Source organism: Phoenix dactylifera, chromosome 10 (assembly GCF_051530095.1).
Source record: "Phoenix dactylifera cultivar Ajwa chromosome 10, Ajwa_hap1_PhDact_Kaust_v1.1, whole genome shotgun sequence".
NCBI lineage: Eukaryota > Viridiplantae > Streptophyta > Magnoliopsida > Arecales > Arecaceae > Phoenix > Phoenix dactylifera.
This window is the reverse complement of record NC_143199.1, coordinates 12,713,270-12,736,530: the sequence shown is the minus strand read 5'-3', so window position 1 is coordinate 12,736,530 and position 23,261 is coordinate 12,713,270. Positions and strand designations below refer to the sequence as shown.

The 23,261-nt window shown below is 38.8% G+C and overlaps 2 long non-coding RNA genes across 2 annotated transcripts; one reads left to right on the top strand and one right to left on the bottom strand.

Annotated features, from left to right (window-relative positions):
* Window positions 1–6,571: 6,571 nt before the first annotated feature.
* Window positions 6,572–22,894, bottom strand: LOC149752687 (uncharacterized). The gene is made up of 3 exons (XR_016396602.1): window positions 21,343–22,894; window positions 7,808–7,876; window positions 6,572–6,683 (listed from the first exon to the last, which is right to left on the bottom strand). It is a non-coding gene; the product is annotated as an uncharacterized LOC149752687 (long non-coding RNA).
* Window positions 8,000–20,359, top strand: LOC148702247 (uncharacterized). Its single transcript, XR_015969263.2, has 2 exons — window positions 8,000–10,896; window positions 13,329–20,359. It is a non-coding gene; the product is annotated as an uncharacterized LOC148702247 (long non-coding RNA).
* Window positions 22,895–23,261: the final 367 nt, after the last annotated feature.

Here is a 23,261-nt window from a genome sequence, read left to right as displayed (position 1 = left end):
TTTGTTCAAAGCAGAATGAAAATTAGAAAGAGTTTCTAATGTTTCATGATTTGAATTATCATTAGAAGATTAAGAGAAATATGAATATGAAATTGAGTTTGACATCCATTCATACTCATATACATATTCGGGATGCAGTTTGATTGAAGGATTGAATTGCACGGTAATTTGTCAATGAAGGGTATTTTTGGTATTTCTACCAAATTTCATATTTTTCGGATAGATATGACGTCAATCTTTTTTTATAGGTTTGATCGAATTAAAAAGCTTAATTCGATCGTCAATTAAAAAGGATTCTAATTGTTAAGTTCGGGTTCGCGCAGTTTGGACCTAAATTGATTAGAGAAATTCTAATCAAGTTGGGTCAACTCGCACTCACACCTATTGCTAGCTAAGTATGGAACCCAATGGATCACACACAAAAAAACTAATCAAGAATCTAATTGGATTAGATCATGTTTGCAAGATAAACATCCTAGTAGGTGTTGCAAACCTTAACTCCTAATTCGAATTGGATTCGAATCTAATTCGAATTCGATTCGAATCTGATTCTTAATTGATCTAATTTGATTAGATCATATCCTAATATGGGTTAGCCAAGTGTTGGCACCTAATTGGCTTGGTTTGAGTCTAATTGGATTAGATTTGATAAATCATTCAATCTAGACCGTTAGATCTTGATCTACCGTTGGATGAAGATATAATGGTGAATTGGTTTAACCCAATTGGATTGGGTTAGTGGAAGGATATCATAATTGAACATTGGATCTTAATCCCATCATTGGATGAAGACATAATGGGTCAAGGGGATGGCACCATGAAGGAGGACCATTGGATCATCCTAGAACCGTTGGATGATCACTTAATTCCTTCCTTTGATGGCGCCATGATTATTAGCCCTTGGATCATATGGAGATGCATCAAAAGGTGGAGAATGATGGCGTGATGGGCTGAGGCTTGATGAAGGAGGCGTGATAAGCATTTCAGAATTTTTACGTGAAGGGAAAAGCGTAAAAGAGATGTGGTGCCCCTTGGAAAGTATTCATCCTTATCCACTTATCATGATACGCCTCCCTACTTTGATGGTGCCCCATTCATGATACGGTTGTTCATATGGGACGCCTCCCTTGGTTCTCACACACCCCTTGATGCATGAAAGGATGGCTAGGATGCATCCTTTCACATCTATAAATAGGGATCCATTCCACCGTATTCTTCATTCCAACTCCACCGCAATCTCTCTCCCTTATCCCTTCTTTCTTACAATGCTTTGTCTCTTTCCAGCATTGCTTCTAGGATGTCCTAATTCAAGGCAAGGTGGTCTTCTTTAGGACAAAATAATTAGAAGTAATTTTAGAAAGAAAAAAAAATAGAAAGGAAGGAAAGCAAGCCATTAGAGTTCTTTAGAAGAATTCTGCATTGTGGATCAAAGTCTTTGGAGCTAAAGTTTTGAACCAAGTTTTCGTGTGGATCACCATTGGAGGGCGGACACTTGGACGCCTCATGGAGATCATTCATATTGGATTAGCATTAGAGGTATTCTTCTATTTCTATATTTATATTTATATATTATTTGATTGTTACCATTAAGGTGATCTAGGTTTATAAGGATTTTATGTTAAGGGACTTTATTAAGAAATTTTTAAAATTCCTAGCTTCCATTGCCCATTATGACAAGTTAAAATCCTTCAGTGGTATCAGAGCCATCCTTAATTGGTTCAATCAAGTGATTATGCATGATGTATGATTGTTAAATTACTATGAGATAGTAATGTCATATGTTTAGAAGAATACTGAATTATATGATTCATATATGATATGATATATAATAAAATGTCATGATATGAATTTTTTATATGAAGATATGTTGAAGCATATTAATTGATCCAATAAATTGGTAATAATTTGTAAATACTATGAGATAGCCATGATGTATATATGCTATGAGATAGTATTATGTTATAAATATCATGATATGAATTTTCATATGAAGATATGTTAATTGATTTAGTTAATTAATAATGATTTATACATGCTATGAGATAGCCATGATGCATGATAGTTGGTTATGATTTATATATGCTATGAGATAGATATATAATTTGTTGTAGCATATACAAAGACATGTTCAATTTGTTACAATTATAGAATGTGCATGAGACTAGTAAGCCATCAATAAAAATTATATTAAGTCATAGTGTTGAAAAACTTTGAGCTGACCCATTCTAGAACAATTAATCTTATTGGTGTCTAAGAAAAGCACTAAAGGTGGTTCTCTAATTAGGACCTTACTCTTTGAGTAAGGAGAGCCTCCCATCTACTTATCTGGCCAATTATTTGATTATCTATTATGGATAAGCTTAAAGTTGATAAAACACTACTCTTAGCCTTCCTTCATGCCTCGACATTATTATGTCAAGATCCATGCTAGTTTGTTGTGCAACCACAAGGCTTGCAATGGGGGCTGATGTTATACTGTCTTGGTGCATAGGGATGCTTATGGCATATTTTAATATGTTATTTTGTTGTGCAACCACAAGAGCAATATTATTTGAATATGACTGTATGGAATTGAAGGGTTAGACTTAACTAAAACATTATAGTTTGTTGTGCAACCACAATGCTATAAGTGTTTTAAGAGGACAAGATAAAGTTGAGAATTGCATAAGATGTAATTGGAAAGAGTTTCCTACCTCTAAACTCATAAAGGTTTGTTGTGCAACCACAAGGCTTTTATGAAGAATTAGGATCTCAACCCTACTAAGAAAAATTAGGTTTTCTCATTTATCATAGGAGAGGGCTATGATATTCGATAAAAATAGTGGAAGTAACAATTAGATAAAGTTCTTGTCTAATTGTATATACGTCATCATGATTGGTTTGCTTATTTAGTTTTGTTCTTTACTTATGTAGAATTAATTCTGAATTAAATGGCATCTTCACTATCACTAAGAGGCATCTTGGATGCCAACAAGTTGACCGATCCAAACTATATGGACTGGTTGAGGAATCTTAAGATTGTACTCACTCAGAAGAAAATTTTCTATATTCTTGAAACTCCTGATCTTGGAGATCTAGGGGATGATGCTACAGAATAGGAGGTAGCCATACATAAGATGTGGAAGAATGACAGTTTAACTGTCAAATATATCATTCTTGCCTCCATGAGCAATGAGCTACAGAGACAACATGAAAACATGGACACTTAATCCATACTTCTCAATTTAAAGGAGTTGTATGGAGAGCAGAGTAGAACTGCTAGATATGAGATATTTAAGCAATTGTTCCGTGCTAGAATGAATGAAGGAACGTCTGTGCAAAACCATTGTCTTATGGTTATAGACTTGATCATCAAATTAAGTCAATTAGGTTTTGCTATGGACAGTGAGCTCAGTTAGGATTTGATCCTGCAATCACTACCTGAATCATTCTCTCAGTTTGTTGTGAATTTTCACATGAACAAGCTGAACATCTCACTGCCTGAGCTGTTAAATATGTTAAAGACAGCTGAGACCCATATTAAAAAGGAAAAGGGTCTGATCCTTCTTATTGATAGTGGCTCAAGGAAGAAATCAGGCAATAAGGGTTCTAAGAAAATGTTGAACCCTAATAGTAGCAAGATCAAGAAGAAGAAAGGAAAGAAAAATTCCAAACCCAGTACATGTTTCCATTGCAGCAAGGAAGGCCACTGGAAGAGGAATTGCAAAAGTTTTCTTGCAAGTGTAAAGCAGGATGCAAAAGTTGCATCAAAAGGTATGTTTATGTTACATGCCAATTTGTCATTAAGTTCTTTAAATTCAAATTCATGGGTATGGATACTGGCTATGGTTCTCATATTTGCAAATCTTTGTATGGATTGCAGAAAATTAGAAGTTTGGAAAAAGGTGACTTCAAGCTTTATGGCGTTGGAGGAGAGTCCATCTAGGCTGAAGCTGTTGGAACCTACTACTTGGAATTGCTTTCGGGAGAATTCCTGAAATTAGAAGATTGTTATTATATGTCCAAGATTATTAGAAATGTAATTTCTATTCCTTTGTTGTTAAAGAAAGGATTTGAAATTAATGTAAAGAGCAATGGTTGCTCAATTTCATTTTCTAATAAAGTCTATTGCAATGGTATTATGGAAAATGGTCTTCATGTTCTATCTCTTAATGATAATGTATTTCATATTGATGAAAATAATAAAAGAAAGAGAGAAGAGGTGAATAATACCCTCCTTTGGCATTGCCGACTAGGTCATATTAGTGAGTCAAGAATACCCAAGTTATACAAAGAAGAGTTCTTTGATCCTTATGATTTTGAATCATTAGGAACTTGTGAATCTTGTCTTATTGGAAAAATGACCAAGTCTCCATTCACTGGACATGGAGAAAGGGCAAGTGAGTTATTAGGACTTGTGCATACAGATGTATGTGGTCCTATGACAACTCCATCTAGAGGTAGATACTCTTACTTTATCACATTCACTGATGATTTATCAAGGTTCGGATATGTGTATCTTATGAAATATAAATCCAAAGCCTTTGATAAGTTTAAAGAGTATCAAAATATGGTTGAAAAATAAACTGGAAAGTATATTAAAATTCTTCGATCTGATCGAGGAGGTGAATAACTTTTTAGTGAGTTTTTAAATCATCTTAAGGAAAAGGATATTCTCTCTGAATAGACATCTCCGTATACGCCACAATTAAATGATGTAGCCGAACGGAGAAATTGTACTCTATTAGATATGGTACGGTCCATCATGTGCTTTACAGATCTTCCTATTTCATTCTGGACTTTTGCCCTAGAGACTGCTGCACTAGTATTAAACAGGATACCTTCTAAGTCTATACCTAGCACTCCATATGAGATATGGAGAGGAAAGAAGCCTAATCTTAAGTATCTTAAGATATGGGGCTGTCAAGCTTATGTCAAAAAAAATTTTGGACACAAGCTAAGTGCTAGATCAGATAAATATATTTTTGTGAGTTATTCTAAAAATAGTATAGGATACATCTTCTATCATCCTACCGAACAAAAGGTTTTTGTAGGTAGGCATGCCACTTTCATGGAGAAAGAGTTTTTCCTTAAAAAGAGCAAGGATAGAGGAATTGAACTTGATGAAATTCAAGACCTACAAATGAAGACACAAGATATTCCTCAACCAGATGTACCCATTGATGAGGTACAACCACAACACACATCTCCTCTCCGAAGGTCAGATAGAGTGCGAAATGCACCTAGGAGGTATGGTTTTATCATTGAGAATGATGAAGCCCACATCGTTGAAAATGATGATCCTCTGACCTATTCGGAAGCTGTCATGAGTAGTGACTCTAACAAATGGCTGGAAGTCATGAAATTCGAAATAGATTCTATATATACCAACCAAGTATGGACTTTGGTTGATGCACCAAAGGGTGTAAACCCTATAGGTTGCAAATAGGTATATAAGAAAAAAATTGGAGCAGATGGCCAAGTAGAAACCTACAAGGCTAGATTGGTGGCAAAAGATTTTGGGCCAAAGCAAGGAATTGACTATGATGAAACTTTTTCACCAGTAGCTATGCTCAAATCTATTCGGATTATACTTATAATAGCTGCATACTATGATTATGAAATCTGGCAGATGGATGTTAAAACCGCCTTCCTTAATGGTCATCTTGAGGAAGAGGTTTACATGACACAACCAGAAGGATTTGTCTCAAGAGGGAGAGCAAATCAAGTATGCAAGCTTAAGAGATCCATTTATGGATTAAAGCAAGCATCGAGGAGTTGGAACATCCGTTTTGATACAACAGTCAAAGAGTTTGGTTTTATCAAAAATGTGGATGAACCATGTGTGTACAAGAAGACTAGTGGGAGTGCCGTTGTCTTCTTAATATTGTATGTAGATAACATACTAATTATAGAAAATGACATTCCTATGTTACAATTGGTCAAGACTTGGCTATCAAAAAGCTTTTCCATGAAAAACTTGGAAGAAACATCCTATATACTTGGTATAAAGATCTATAGGGATAGATCTAAAAGGATGCTAGGCTTGTCCCAGTCTAGGTACATAGATCATGTGCTGAAAAGATTCAGCATGGAAGAAAGTAAAAGAGGTTATTTGCCTATGAGTCATGGCATACATCTTTCTAAGAAGATGTCTCCTAAGATATCTGAAGAGAGGAATAGAATGAATTCTATTCCCTATGCTTCGGCAGTAGGATCAATTATGTATGCTATGCTATGTACCAGGCCTGATGTTGCTTATGCCTTAGGCATAACAAGCAGATTTCAGGCTGTGATATCCCCTCCCATAGTAGGTTAGTCGGGTATAGTACCGAGCAGAGTTTCTATTAGTAGCTTGTGCCGCGGTTCACAAGTTACTATTAAAATCTTGTCAATTACTATATCCAACCAACCAACCAAATAAGAATTTACACATCCTAAACCTGTCAGTTTAATTTATTTAACTCACTTTAATCATAACTAAAAGCAACCCAAGCTTTCATTTATAACTTAAAGTCTACTATACATAGCTCAAAATATAACAAACTTTACATCTATCTCAAGTTACTTTATATTCACACCCCACCTACATACATAATACAAAGGTTTTTTTCTTTCACTCAGAGGGGCATGGCCAACCTTCTATGACAAACTTCTAGGATGATGCTGATGCGGTACTTTTATAATGTTATGACTCTGCCGATCTGCAAAAATTTACAGAAAAAGAGAGGGATGAGACCTAAGTCCCAGTGAGTGGATAATCTGTTAACCATGAGGAAATAAGAGGTTTCAGCTGTGATACTTATTTACATACATTAAATATAACGTGTTTATGCCACATATGAAACATTTGCATTTGATTTTAAAGCACTTAGATTTCAACCACATAAGAAATCTGCTATTTGCCAATAGTACTACAACTAGCAGGAAATAAAGCTGTTGCTTTAAAATAAAGCATTAATAAAATCTCCTTGCTCAAGTCATTTTTCCTGGACCGTAGAGTCCACTTTCCTTCACTGAGGAATTTGATATATAGAACATTCACATAGGTTCTGAAATCATTATGCCTAAAAATAATATATTTGTTGCTCAGTCATATGTATACATAGCTTAAATATTGAAAATTATGGCTCCCGCGAGCCCTACTGCCGGCCACTCGCATGAGGCACCATTCTCATGAGTAGCCCGACAGTCCTATGCTTGGTGCTACTACTACGCCCTCCCGACATCCCAATTCTGCCCCACTGGCACATATCATTACTATGCCTTCCCGGCGTCCCATTTCTGCCCTACTAGGCACATATCATAGCTACGCCCTCCCGGCGTCCCATCTCTGCCCTACCAGGCACATATCATAAACTCTGATGTGATGTATCCAAGGTAAAAGTGCAAATATTAGTTACTGTAACAGGGTTGGAGTTGACTCTAGAGTTATAGGGGTCGACTCGTGAATTACAGGGGTCAACTCATACTCTGCTGGGGTCGACTCCTGTTCTACTGGGGTCGACTCCAGAATAGCTTGGAGTCAAACTGAAATGACTCTCTTGGCCGAGATAAGGGGTTTTAAGTGGTTCCGTCACTTTGGGTTAATCCATTCCCAAACAAGTTCATAAACTTACGAATCAACAAACATGAATTTAAAGTATTTTCAAGCATAGCATATATTTTGCAAATCAGATCATTTATCCACTGATAAAAAGCAATTTAATCATGAGAATTAATACTTCTTATTTCCATGCCGTAACATATTCATTCTGAATTTGGAGACATCATTCATTTATCTGGAATTACAAAATAAAATACCATTGTTAAGAAGAAAACCACTCACCTTGTGATGGCTAACGCACCACCCTAGTGCTTGATACTCCCAGCACACTTCTGGGACTCTCTTCTCCTCCTAAACAATTAAAAGAGTCGATCAAAATTATAATCTATATGATGCAACATGATTATACATGTTCCAAAAAGAAATCCAACACCCTCATCTCAACTTTCTGATTTTTACCTTGCTTGTTGATAAGTGCTAAATAATGCATAAATTAATATCTTATTCATAGTACTTATCATTATTTTAATTCACATATTTTATAAATTTAACCAAAAAAAATGTGTTACCTTCATAATTGCATTTTAATAAATTATTAAAAATAATTCGAGTTTGCCAGATTTTATTGGTCGAGTCTAATATGTGCAGGTCAAGTCGAACTAATTGGGATGATGTCTGAACTAATGTGTGCAGGTCGCGTTTGCAGATGAACCCATGTCCACGTCACCTTTTTTAGTGCTTAGAGATCAAGCTTCCATGTCCTCCCCTGCTCCGTGTCCTAGCCAGAACCAAGCCGTTCCCCATATCCAATTTCCTCCCAGCATCCTACATTTCATGATTCCTCCCGAGCTTCCCAGCCACATGAACCTCTTCCCAGCCAAATTGTCTCGAATGGATATGTTCCCAGTCGAGTGGACATGTTCCCAGCCAACCGCAAATCAAAGCCTCTCTTATCCCTTCTTCGGAACAAATCCTAGCATTCCATCATCCGCGATTCATCTTCACCTCATGTCAAAGCTCCTCCCAAATCTCTTGCGTTCCACGACATTCACCCAGCACAAAGTCGAGATCAACTTCTAAACAAATCCCCTGTTTCACGCGTCTTCATCTCAACCAAATCCAACATCCCAAACCTCCCAGCCATCAAATCTTATCTCCCAGATTAGATCACCTCCCAAGGATTGCATCTCAAACCTTATCCCATCACCTACGGATTCTCAAATCTCCCAACGTCCCAGCTATTCCGCTCCACGAGTTCATGCGTGCAACCCGAGTCGGCCACGTCCTGCATCTTCCCCTGTTCCAAACTCCACGGAAAGTAGCTCCCAGCATTGCATCCGAATCCAGCATCCTCACCCTCTTCCCATCGGCATCTTCAACCGTAAACAGCATCCCCTGCTCCCAGCTCACCTTATCATCATCCTCATGCGATTCATCATCCCTTGTTTCCAGCCAGTAAGCATCCCGAATCATCTGCGATTTGGCTTCATCTTCCCGAGCTTCACGGCGTTCAAATGCATCCTCCCCTGCTTTGAAACAGACCGTATACATCATCCCCGTGTCCAGCTGCTCAACTCCAAGCATCTCCCTGCATCCACGTCCGCCCGTTCGCATGAGATCCTCCCAACGTCCACGGTCTTCCATTGCTTCGGAACAGCCGGGATCTTCTCAACCATCTCCGCGTGCATCCCATCATCCCTTCATCTCGGGTCAAGCCAACAAATGCATCCTTATCCCATGGTCAGCCGTTCCCAAGCTTCCAAGCAAGCTTCATCTAAACTGCCAGCTGAATCCAAGCTTATCCCCTGTTTCCAGTGTTCATTCCCAACCAAGCCCAAAGCATCCGCGGATCAGCAGCAACGACTCATCTCATTTCTTCTCAGCCTTCATCCCGTTAGTAATCGTCCTTATCCCATTCCCAGCCGTGTGCGGATTAGACCCATGCATTGATCTAGCTTCCCAGCCTCAAAACAGAGCAACCCATCTTCCCTAAAACTAGAAGCCGTCCGCGATTCAAGGTCCTTCCGGATCAGTTCCCAGCTGTCCCAGATCCCGTTTAGAATCCAAACTCCCACGTCTCCATATTCATCCTCATCCTCCCGAATCATTTGATCGAGCTTCATCTCCCAGCTCAGCCTCTTTCAAACGCCCGGATCAGCTCATGCCTTATCCACCCATTCGGAATAGTTACAAGCAAGAGAGAGAGAGAGATGGGCTGCCTATATAAGGGAGGACTTCTGATCAGAGTGGGCATTCCTCCTTCCCCACCGGGGGGGCATTCCCTCTTCCCCCACCGGGGGTTGATCCCATCTATCTCTCACAGGCCAAGTTCCACGGGAAACAGAGGAGGGAGAAGAGTCTGGGCATTTTGGGAATGATTTCCCAAAGGAAGGAATCGGTCTCAGGAGAATCACAAGAGGAAGACAAGAAAGTGACGGGAGCCCGCTGCTGTGCTGCTGCTGCCGTTTACCACTGCATGGAAGCTTAAGCTCTTCTGTAGGGCTGGATGCAGCCCTAACAAAAGGATAAGGGATTTGTATTTATTTTTTTTTTTTTATTCTTGGGGTTGTATGAACTTATTGTTTTTAATGGATATCTTCTTTTGAATCATATTTAATTTCTGTGATTTTAAATATGACGTTTATACAATTGTTCTTCATGATCACTAGGTAAATATAAGATAGTCCATGTTTAAGGAAGATGCGATGTGCTGCCACCTTAGATTAGGGTAGACATTTTATGCTAACTAAAGATGGATTATGCCTAAATTACTTTTGTGAATTTCTATTTAAATGCTTATTAGGCTTATAACCAATTTGCACGTTTATCCAAGAATAAATTAAAATATAATTAATCCTTGTTCCGATGTTAGTGGTGAATTTCTTGCCCTAGGTTCCTCCAAACTGATCATTTTAATTGCATTTCTTATTAAATTACTTAGTTTAATAGTCTTCACAAATTCTCTTTTTCAAATATTTTTATTTTTAAAGAAAAACAACTGTACCCCAATTCCTGTGGATCGATATCCGTAATCACTATCCTACCAGATACGTGCTATTGCGTGGTCTTTAAAGTTGACTATCAATTTTTGGCGCCGTTGCCGGGGATTGCTAGCATAGTTGTTTTCCTTTTCATTAAAAAAAATTTCAAAAAAATATATATTTAAAATAAAATAAAAATATTTTCTATTTTTGTTACTTTCCTTATCTCTTTTTTTCTTTTACTAATTTTTGATTTTTCTCTCGATATTATTTGATCAGGAATCGAAGAGGAACTCTGGGACGATCAAAAAGGGAACTGCTGGAAAAGAAATGCTGTAGAGGTTTGCCTAAAAAAATAAATAAAAAAAATTGCTGGGGAAATTTCCTTTGGTAACCTCTAAACCTTTCTTATTTAAATTAATTCCCTTTTGTGGTGATTGTTTGATTTTAAATTCAGCAAAAAGTGTGAATGCATGCCTGATACACATACACCAATTAATCGCACATAGTAAGGGCAATCACCCCAATAAGATAAGAACTGGATTTCATCACCAGATTCTTGCCCAAATTAGGTGAATCAATTCTCACATAGCATCACTTTAATTAAAATCAATTAGACATTGGCCCCTAGGGACATTCGAGCTCATAGGACGAAGATCACCGAAAGTTGCACCAATTTCGCTCTGTGGCTCAGTTGATGTCTAGGCAAGCTTTGTCCCTTAAGAGAGACAGTTCATCTATTCGAGGCAAGTGGTTTTTAAGTAGGACCTTTGCGAATGCATCGTGACCGCCCCACTTACCTGGGAGCTTACCTGGTCAACTAAGTTCATTAGACCGGATTGGAGGCTTAGGTGCCCTCTTCAAACCAGTTAGGAGTTGTCTAATGATTTTAGGGCAAATACAAGGATTTGATGTATTTTTCTTTTAGTGCATGCTTGACTGTACGTGACTGATCCGAAAAGTATTGGTGCATGCTAGGATGTTGTTCCAGATCTCTTAAACTATTATCTTTTGATCTTGAAATAGAACAGACCCCTAGAAATATTCGAGCTGAGATCAGAACATTAGAATCAACTATACCCGGTATGATTTGATAAGGATGCGCTGCGTCTGGCTGAAGACGTTAAACTTAGCGCTTGTTGGGAGGCAACCCAATTTTCGTAGGTCATTTTTGCATTTTTTTTCCTATTGCATTTTTTTCAATTTCTTAGCAGGATCCCTCATATTACTGATGCAACTACGGTAAAATGCTTCTATCCTCCATATGCACCATATTTTTGTCCAAAGCAAAATAATATAAAATAATAATAATAATAATATCTTCAAAAAAAAATATTGAGGGCAATGTCTGATCTAGGTTGAGGGGTATAAGATTCGAATTTTATAAGAAATTTTTTCGCATTTTCGCATTATTGAATAAGTTTTTCGAACAAAAAACCTAATTTCTATGCCTTAGTGCTGAAATGATAAATACGCAAAGTATATAAAATCTAAAAAGCCCAATGACTAGTCAGGAGTAAGTCAATTTGAGTTCTTTTTATTAAAAGTTCTTTTAGTGAGTTGTAAGATCATTTTTACTTTGGAATTTTACAACATACATGGCCTGCACTTCTAAGGGTTAGGTTCAACATTATGTTGTTAAGTCTGGTAGCAACCTTGAGTCCTGATGAATCATACCTATCTAATTCACCATGATCTCATCTTAAAAAAACAAAAGAAGAAAAAAAAATGAAAAAAAAAAAGAAAAAAAGAGAGAGAGTGAATTTAGTCAGGTACATCGAAAAGGGCTACCTATTGTCAAAGGTCAGGGGGCTTGTGATGATGAACCCGAGCATAGGTCCGTAGGGGAGTCTTGATGCCTAATACCATATGCCATCTGGTGTGGGAGTTGTTGACTGAATGCTCACTACACGGAGGAATCATTACAAGAGTAAAAGTGCATAATTATTTATAAATACAAAAAAAAATATAGTGAAAGAAAAAAATAATATTGACCTTGAAAAAGACGATAGTGTGAAAGCCGTCGTTGTAAAATTTCGAGTAAACTGGAATATTACAGATAAAGCCCATGAGGTATTAAAGTAAATATCCACAACTCTCGAAATCCTGCAAGATAGGATGATTTTGAATCAGTGATTAGGTCTTATCTGACCAATTCTTGGAAACTACTAGCTTTAGCAGTATTTTGGGGAATCTAAAGCCTTAGCTTGTGTATGGTCCAGATATCACGAAGCACCCAAGTATAAATAAACCTTACAACTCTCTAACGGAAGCTTAATAACCTCAACTTAAGTTGCATACTGATCTATGATTTGGGCTAACTTACTAATTAAAACTTTGTGTGCTTTTGAAATTATTGGCACTTATGCATTTGAAATTAGATTTTATAAAACAATAAAATAAATTCTTTCGACAGCAGTTTGTGGGTATCTGCGCCGGAAACCCTCACGAGACAAAACTCGTCCACTAGGGCCACCTAGGGGTTTAAAGCCTTATTGCATACGGTAAATGCAATCGCGATTCCTGCAAAAGTGAGTTAGTTTTTTTATTATTATTATTATTTTGCTCGAGGACTAGCAAAATGTAGGTTGGGGGGTGTGATAAGTGCTAAATAATGCATAAATTAATATCTTATTCATAGCACTTATCATTATTTTAATTTACCTATTTTATAAATTTAACCAAAAAAATGTGTTACCTTCATAATTGCATTTTAATAAATTATTAAAAATAATTCGAGTTTGCCTGATTTTATTAGTCGAGTCTAATGTGTGCAGGTCAAGTCGAACTAATTGGGATGATGTCTGAACTAATGTGTGCAGGTCGCGTTTGCAGATGAACCCATGTCCACGTCACCTTTTTTAGTGCTTAGAGATCAAGCTTCCATGTCCTCCCCTGCTCCGTGTCCTTGCCAGAACCAAGCCGTTCCCCATATCCAATTTCCTCCCAGCATCCCACCTTTCATGATTCCTCCCGAGCTTCCCAGCCACATGAACCTCTTCCCAGCCAAATTGTCTCGAATGGATATGTTCCCAGTCGAGTGGACATGTTCCCAGCCAACCGCAAATCAAAGCCTCTCTTATCCCTTCTTCGGAACAAATCCCAGCATTCCATCATCCGCGATTCATCTTCACCTCATGTCAAAGCTCCTCCCAAATCTCTTGCGTTCCACGACATTCACCCAGCACAAAGTCGAGATCAACTTCTAAACAAATCCCCTGTTTCACGTGTCTTCATCTCAACCAAATCCAACATTCCAAACCTCCCAGCCATCAAATCTTATCTCCCAGATTAGATCACCTCCCAAGGATTGCATCTCAAACCTTATCCCATCACCTACGGATTCTCAAATCTCCCAACGTCCCAGCTATTCCGCTCCATGAGTTCATGCGTGCAACCCGAGTCGGCCACGTCCTGCATCTTCCCCTGTTCCAAAGTCCACGGAAAGTAGCTCCCAGCATTGCATCCGAATCCAGCATCCTCACCCTCTTCCCATCGGCATCTTCAACCGTAAACAGCATCCCCTGCTCCCAGCTCACCTTATCATCATCCTCATGTGATTCATCATCCCTTGTTTCCAGCCAGTAAGCATCCCGAATCATCTGCGATTTGGCTTCATCTTCTCGAGCTTCACGGCGTTCAGATGCATCCTCCCCTGCTTTGAAACAGACCGTATACATCATCCCCGTGTCCAGCTGCTCAACTCCAAGCATCTCCCTGCATCCACGTCCGCCCATTCGCATGAGATCCTCCCAACGTCCACGGTCTTCCATTGCTTCGGAACAGCCGGGATCTTCTCAACCATCTCCGCATGCATCCCATCATCCCTTCATCTCGGGTCAAGCCAACAAATGCATCCTTATCCCATGGTCAGCCGTTCCCAAGCTTCCAAGCAAGCTTCATCTAAACTGCCAGCTGAATCCAAGCTTATCCCCTGTTTCCAGTGTTCATTCCCAACCAAGCCCAAAGCATCCGCGGATCAGCAGCAACGACTCATCTCATTTCTTCTCAGCCTTCATCCCGTTAGTAATCGTCCTTATCCCATTCCCAGCCGCGTGCGGATTAGACCCATGCATTGATCTAGCTTCCCAGCCTGAAAACAGAGCAACCCATCTTCCCTAAAACTAGAAGCCGTCCGCGATTCAAGGTCCTTCCGGATCAGTTCCCAGCCGTCCCAGATCCCGTTTAGAATCCAAACTCCCACGTCTCCATATTCATCCTCATCCTCCTGAATCATTTGATCGAGCTTCATCTCCCAGCTCAGCCTCTTTCAAACGCCCGGATCAGCTCATGCCTTATCCACCCATTCGGAACAGCTACAAGCAAGAGAGAGAGAGAGATGGGCTGCCTATATAAGGGAGGACTTCTGATCAGAGTGGGCATTCCTCCTTCCCCACCGGGGGGGCATTCCCTCTTCCCCCACCGCGGGTTGATCCCATCTATCTCTCACAGGCCAAGTTCCACGGGAAACAGAGGAGGGAGAAGAGTCTGGGCATTTTGGGAATGATTTCCCAAAGGAAGGAATCGGTCTCAGGGGAATCACAAGAGGAAGACAAGAAAGTGACGGGAGCCCGCTGCTGTGCTGCTGCTGCCGTTTACCACTGCATGGAAGCTTAAGCTCTTCTCTAGGGCTGGATGCAGCCCTAACAAAAGGATAAGGGATTTGTATTTATTTTTTTATTTTTATTCTTGGGGTTGTATGAACTTATTGTTTTTAATGGATATCTTCTTTTGAATCATATTTAATTTCTGTGATTTTAAATATGACGTTTATACAATTGTTCTTCATGATCACTAGGTAAATATAAGATAGTCCATGTTTAAGGAAGATGCGATGTGCTGCCACCTTAGATTAGGGTAGACATTTTATGCTATCTAAAGATGGATTATGCCTAAATTACTTTTGTGAATTTCTATTTAAATGCTTATTAGGCTTGTAGCCAATTTGCACGTTTATCCAAGAATAAATTAAAATATAATTAATCCTTGTTCCGATGTTAGTGGTGAATTCCTTGCCCTAGGTTCCTCCAAACTGATCATTTTAATTGCATTTCTTATTAAATTATTTAGTTTAATAGTCTTCACAAATTCTCTTTTTCAAATATTTTTATTTTTAAAGAAAAACAACTGTACCCCAATTCCTGTGGATCGATACCCGTAATCACTATCCTACCAGATACGTGCTATTGCGTGGTCTTTAAAGTTGACTATCAATTTTTGGCGCCGTTGCCGGGGATTGCTAGCATAGTTGTTTTCCTTTTCATTAAAAAAAAATTTTAAAAAAATATATATTTAAAATAAAATAAAAATATTTTCTATTTTTGTTACTTTCCTTATCTCTTTTTTTCTTTTACTAATTTTTGATTTTTTTCTCGATATTATTTGATCAGGAATCGAAGAGGAACTCTGGGACTATCAAAAAGGAAACTGCTGGAAAAGAAATGCTGTAGAGGTTTGCCTAAAAAAATAAATAAAAAAATTGCTAGGGAAATTTTCTTTGGTAACCTCTAAACCTTTCTTATTTAAATTAATTCCCTTTTGTGGTGATTGTTTGATTTTAAATTCAGCAAAAAGTGTGAATGCATGCCTGATACACATACACCAATTAATCCGCACATAGTAAGGGCAATCACCCCAACAAGATAAGAACTAAATTTCATCACCAGATTCTTGCTCAAATTAGGTGAATCAATTCTCACATAGCATCACTTTAATTAAAATCAATTAGACATTGGCCCCTAGGGACATTCGAGCTCATAGGACGAAGATCACCGAAAGTTGCACCAATTTCGCTTTGTGGCTCAGTTGATGTCTAGGCAAGCTTTGTCCCTTAAGAGAGACAGTTCATCTGTTCGAGGCAAGTGGTTTTTAAGTGGGACCTTTGCGAATGCATCGTGACCCCCCCACTTTCCTGGGAGCTTACCTGGTCAACTAAGTTCATTAGACCGGATTGGAGGCTTAGGTGCCCTCTTCAAACCAGTTAGGAGTTGTCTAATGATTTTAGGGCAAATACAAGGATTTGATGTATTTTTCTTTTAGTGCATGCTTGACTGTACGTGACTGATCCGAAAAGTATTGGTGCATGCTAGGGTGTTGTTCCAGATCACTTGAACTATTACCTTTTGATCCTGAAATAGAACGGACCCTTAAAAATATTCGAGCTGAGATCAGAACATTAGAATCAACTATACCCGGTATGATTTGATAAGGATGCGCTGCGTCTGGCTGAAGACGTTAAACTTAGCGCTTGTTGGGAGGCAACCCAATTTTCGTAGGTCATTTTTGCATTTTTTTTTCCTATTGCATTTTTTTCAATTTCTTAGCAGGATCCCTCATATTACTGATGCAACTACGGTAAAATGCTTCTATCCTCCATATGCATCATATTTTCGTCCAAAGTAAAATAATATAAAATAATAATAATAATAATATCTTCAAAAAAAAATATTGAGGACAATGTCTGATCTAGGTTGAGGGGTATAAGATTCGAATTTTATAAGAAATTTTTTCGCATTTTCGCATTATTGAATAAGTTTTTCGAAAAAAAAACCTAATTTCTATGCCTTAGTGCTGAAATGATAAATACGCAAAGTATATAAAATCTAAAAAGCCCAATGACTAGTCAGGAGTAAGTCAATTTGAGTTCTTTTTATTAAAAGTTCTTTTAGTGAGTTGTAAGATCATTTTTACTTTGGAATTTTACAACATACATGGCCTGCACTTCTAAGGGTTAGGTTCAACATTATGTTGTTAAGTCTGGTAGCAACCTTGAGTCCTGATGAATCATACCTATCTAATTCACCATGATCTCATCTTAAAAAAACAAAAGAAGAAAAAAAACGAAAAAGAAAAAAAAGAAAAAAAGAGAGAGAGTGAATTTAGTCAGGTACATCGAAAAGGGCTACCTATTGTCAAAGGTCAGCGGGCTTGTGATGATGAACCCGAGCATAGGTCCGTAGGGGAGTCTTGATGCCTAACACCTTATGCCATCTGGTGTGGGAGTTGTTGACTGAATGCTCGCTACACGGAGGAATCATTACAAGAGTAAAAGTGCATAATTATTTATAAATATAAAAAAAAATATAGTGAAAGAAAAAAATAATATTGACCTTGAAAAAGACGATAGTGTGAAAGTCGTCGTTGTAAAAATTTGAGTAAACTGGAATATTACAGATAAAGCCCATGAGGTATTAAAGTAAATATCCACAACTCTCGAAATTCTGCAAAATAGGATGATTTTGAATCAGTGATTAGGTCTTATCTGACCAATTCTTGGAAACTACTAGCTTTAGTAGTATTTTGGGGAATCTAAAGCCTTAGCTTGTGTATGGTCCAGATATCACCAAGCACCCAAGTATAAATAAACCTTACAACTCTCTAACGGAAGCTTAATAACCTCAACTTAAGTTGCATACTGATCTATGATTTGGGCTAACTTAGTAATTAAAACTTTGTGTGCTTTTGAAATTATTGGCACTTATGCATTTGAAATTAGATTTTATAAAACAATAAAATAAATTCTTTCGACAGCAGTTTGTGGGTATCTGCGCCGGAAACCCTCACGAGACAAAACTCGTCCACTAGGGCCACCTAGGGGTTTAAAGCCTTATTGCATACGGTAAATGCAATCACGATTCCTGCGAAAGTGAGTTAGTTTTTTTTTTATTATTATTATTTTGCTCGAGGACTAGCAAAATGTAGGTTGGGGGGTGTGATAAGTGCTAAATAATGCATAAATTAATATCTTATTCATAGCACTTATCATTATTTTAATTTACATATTTTATAAATTCAACCAAAAAAAATGTGTTACCTTCATAATTGCATTTTAATAAATTATTAAAAATAATTCGAGTTTGCCTGATTTTATTGGTCGGGTCTAATGTGTGCAGGTCAAGTCGAACTAATTGGGATGATGTCTGAACTAATGTGTGCAGGTCGCGTTTGCAGATGAACCCATGTCCACGTCACCTTTTTTAGTGCTTAGAGATCAAGCTTCCATGTCCTCCCCTGCTCCGTGTCCTAGCCAGAACCAAGCCGTTCCCCATATCCAATTTCCTCCCAGCATCCCACCTTTCATGATTCCTCCCGAGCTTCCCAGCCACATGAACCTCTTCCCAGCCAAATTGTCTCGATTGGATATGTTTCCAGTCGAGTGGACATGTTCCCAGCCAACCGCAAATCAAAGCCTCTCTTATCCCTTCTTCGGAACAAATCCCAGCATTCCATCATCCGCGATTCATCTTCACCTCATGTCAAAGCTCCTCCCAAATCTCTTGCGTTCCACGACATTCACCCAGCACAAAGTCGAGATCAACTTCTGAACAAATCCCCTGTTTCACGCGTCTTCATCTCAACCAAATCCAACATCCCAAACCTCCCAGCCATCAAATCTTATCTCCCAGATTAGATCACCTCCCAAGGATTGCATCTCAAACCTTATCCCATCACCTACGGATTCTCAAATCTCCCAACGTCCCAGCTATTCCGCTCCACGAGTTCATGCGTGCAACCCGAGTCGGCCACGTCCTGCATCTTCCCCTGTTCCAAACTCCACGGAAAGTAGCTCCCAGCATTGCATCCGAATCCAGCATCCTCACCCTCTTCCCATCGGCATCTTCAACCGTAAACAGCATCCCCTGCTCCCAGCTCACCTTATCATCATCCTCATGCGATTCATCATCCCTTGTTTCCAGCCAGTAAGCATCCCGAATCATCTGCGATTTGGCTTCATCTTCCCGAGCTTCACGGCGTTCAAATGCATCCTCCCCTGCTTTGAAACAGACCGTATACATCATCCCCGTGTCCAGCTGCTCAACTCCAAGCATCTCCCTGCATCCACGTCCACCCGTTCGCATGAGATCCTCCCAACGTCCACGGTCTTCCATTGCTTCGGAACAGCCGGGATCTTCTCAACCATCTCCGCGTGCATCCCATCATCCCTTCATCTCGGGTCAAGCCAACAAATGCATCCTTATCCCATGGTCAGCCATTCCCAAGCTTCCAAGCAAGCTTCATCTAAACTGCCAGCTGAATCCAAGCTTATCCCCTGTTTCCAGTGTTCATTCCCAACCAAGCCCAAAGCATCCGCGGATCAGCAGCAACGACTCATCTCATTTCTTCTCAGCCTTCATCCCGTTAGTAATCGTCCTTATCCCATTCCCAGCCGCGTGCGGATTAGACACATGCATTGATCTAGCTTCCCAGCCTCAAAACAGAGCAACCCATCTTCCCTAAAACTAGAAGCCGTCCGCGATTCAAGGTCCTTCCGGATAAGTTCCCAGCCGTCCCAGATCCCGTTTAGAATCCAAACTCCCACGTCTCCATATTCATCCTCATCCTCCCGAATCATTTGATCGAGCTTCATCTCCCAGCTCAGCCTCTTTCAAACGCCCGGATCAGCTCATGCCTTATCCACCCATTCGGAACAGCTACAAGCAAGAGAGAGAGAGAGATGGGCTGCCTATATAAGGGAGAACTTCTGATCAGAGTGGGCATTCCTCCTTCCCCACCGGGGGGGCATTCCCTCTTCCCCCACCGGGGGTTGATCCCATCTATCTCTCACAGGCCAAGTTCCACGGGAAACAGAGGAGGGAGAAGAGTCTGGGCATTTTGGGAATGATTTTCCAAAGGAAGGAATCGGTCTCAGGGAATCACAAGAGGAAGACAAGAAAGTGACGGGAGCCCGCTGCTGTGCTGCTGCTGCCGTTTACCACTGCATGGAAGCTTAAGCTCTTCTCTAGGGCTGGATGCAGCCCTAACAAAAGGATAAGGGATTTGTATTTATTTTTTTATTTTTATTCTTGGGGTTGTATGAACTTATTGTTTTTAATGGATATCTTCTTTTGAATCATATTTAATTTCTGTGATTTTAAATATGACGTTTATACAATTGTTCTTCATGATCACTAGGTAAATATAAGATAGTCCATGTTTAAGGAAGATGCGATGTGCTGCCACCTTAGATTAGGGTAGACATTTCATGCTAACTAAAGATGGATTATGCCTAAATTACTTTTGTGAATTTCTATTTAAATGCTTATTAGGCTTGTAGCCAATTTGCATGTTTATCCAAGAATAAATTAAAATATAATTAATCCTTGTTCCGATGTTAGTGGTGAATTCCTTGCCCTAGGTTCCTCCAAACTGATCATTTTAATTGCATTTCTTATAAATTACTTAGTTTAATAGTCTTCACAAATTCTCTTTTTCAAATATTTTTATTTTTAAAGAAAAATAACTGTACCCAAATTCCTGTGGATCGATACCCGTAATCACTATCCTACCAAATACGTGCTATTGCGTGGTCTTTAAAGTTGACTATCACTTGTCTTGTTTTAGGATAAATAAAACCTCTCAATTCTCAAAGGTTTCCAAGCTTTTATCTCCCTCTTTGATACCCTAGGTTAGGACTAAAAAACCTTCTATATCATCTATAAATTTTCAGCTGCCAAACAACTACTTAACATCAAAAATAAATCAGAATTCAAATCTCCTGTTTTCAGCTTGTTTGTTCTGTTTTCGAGCCAATTAAACCTCTTAATTTCCGAAGGTTCTTAAACAATCAATTCCACTTATTAGGCTCTGTGTTAGGACTAGGAAATTCCTAACACAACCTACAAACTTTCAGCTTTAAATAACAATTTAATCACCTAAAACACAAAGAAATCCCATCGCTTCATTCTGTAGAATTTCAGACTGCTTTCAACAACTTCGGAACCATAGTTCAAATCCTTTTTTATACCTAAAAATTCATCTACAATAACTAAAATCTTCCTTTATCACCCTCCTACATGGGACTACAATTAGAATCACTAAAAAGTTTGGAAAACTCACTTGAAATTCGCTGGGAAGCCTGGGTGCACCAGAAATTTTTGTATTTCTGTTCTGCAGCCCAACAGCAAGATGCTCTTCCTCTTTACTTTAAACCTTCTTCCACAAATTCTTTGGATTCCCCAAGTAGCTCTCTCTCTTTCCTAGCTTCCTCTCTCCCTCCCTGGAGCTTTTTCTGGCCTGATTTGGGCTGGCACCTACAACCAACAACTGAACTTCTCCTAACGGTTGAACAGCAGCAGCACAAGTTGCTGCCTGCTGAAAACATACTAGATACCCCCCCCCCCCTTTTGACACGTTAGCTTCCCAGATACCTAACGTGTCAAAAGAGTGGTTCTCAGGGGTTTTAAAATCTAGGTTTTAGGCCACGACATGCTTCCTACTTTTTACAAAAATTTTGGACAAATCTAGGTCTGCAGTTTTCTGTAATGACAGGCTTCCGAGGGACTCACCTAACTTGTTTTGTCCCAGGCTGTAGGATAATCCATTTGAGCTTAAATTCCAACATTAAATCCCTCACTAAATGTAGATTATGTGTTTAAAATTTTACTTAGATTCATGGACTATATACAGAGTTATTGCACTCTCAATCCGTAGAACCATAAAATTTTCTGTAACAGCTGAAATTCCGACCTTTTTGAATTGATTTTGAATCAAACTTCCTGAGAAATTTCCATCCAATTTGCATCATAAAATTTTGATATTCCCTCACCTTTCATGTGCCTTCGGATTCTCATAATAAACTAGGTTAAAATCATGAAGATGCTTAATAACTCGTAAAAATTACTTAAGCTACCCTAACCCTGGTTCAGGGTGTTACACAGGCTGATCCAGGGGAGGATCATTGGATAGCTGTGAAAAATATTCTTAAGTACTTGAGAAGGACTAAGATATTTTTCTAGTTTATGGAGGATTTGAGTTAAAACTAGAAGGATTTTCTGATTCTAGTTTTTAGTCAGATCTAGATGATAGCAAGTCCACTTCAGGGTATGTCTTTGTTCTAAATGGTGGTGCAGTGAGTTGGAAGAGTTCCAAACAGCAAACTGTAGCTGACCCAACTACTGCGACAGAATACACTGCTGTGAGTGAAGCCGCTAAGGAAGCTGTCTGGATGAAGAAGTTCATCACTAAGTTAGGAGTAACTCCTGAGATTGTTGAACCAGTCCCAGTTTATTGTGATAACACTAGAGCTGTTGCTCAAGCGAGGGAACCAAGATCTCGTTACAAATCCAAGCATATTCTAAGATGCTTCTATCTCGTTCGAGAGATTGTCGAGAGACAAAACATAGTCATTGAACAAGTAGACACAAAGAACAATCTAGCAGACCCGTTCACTAAAGCTCTACCAACAGCAGTTCGATCGTCATCTCGATTGTATGGGGATAAAATATAAAGGCGATTGACTTTAGTGCAAGTAGAAGATTGAAAGAATAGATGCCCTACAAGCCAATCACAATATGTATTGTGAAGGGTTTTTCTTTTGATTTGTCCAAATCATGTACATGACATTTAATTATGAATAAAGGCATTGTGTTTCATCATACGCTGTTTGTTATATTTGTGATGAACCCCTTAGATTAGGATAATGGTTTTAGGGCTATAATAAGATCATACTAGTGAGACCTAAAATTCTAAAATCCTAATCTTAAATATTCTCAGTCATTGGTTCATTAAGTTGGGGATCAATGTTACCGACAAGATTGGCACATTTTATGTATGCTCGTTGCAGAGGGTGATTGATCTCACAATCACTTGTGTGAGACACTAATACAAATATGTGGGTGCTCATTGAAGGAATGAGTTCACTAAATTGACCTACCTAGAGAATATCTTATGAAGTCTTACTTACATGTCAAAAGATGATTCTCTTAGTGGGAGTTGTGCAACTGATCCTTTGACCTGAGATCACCATGGTATCTTAT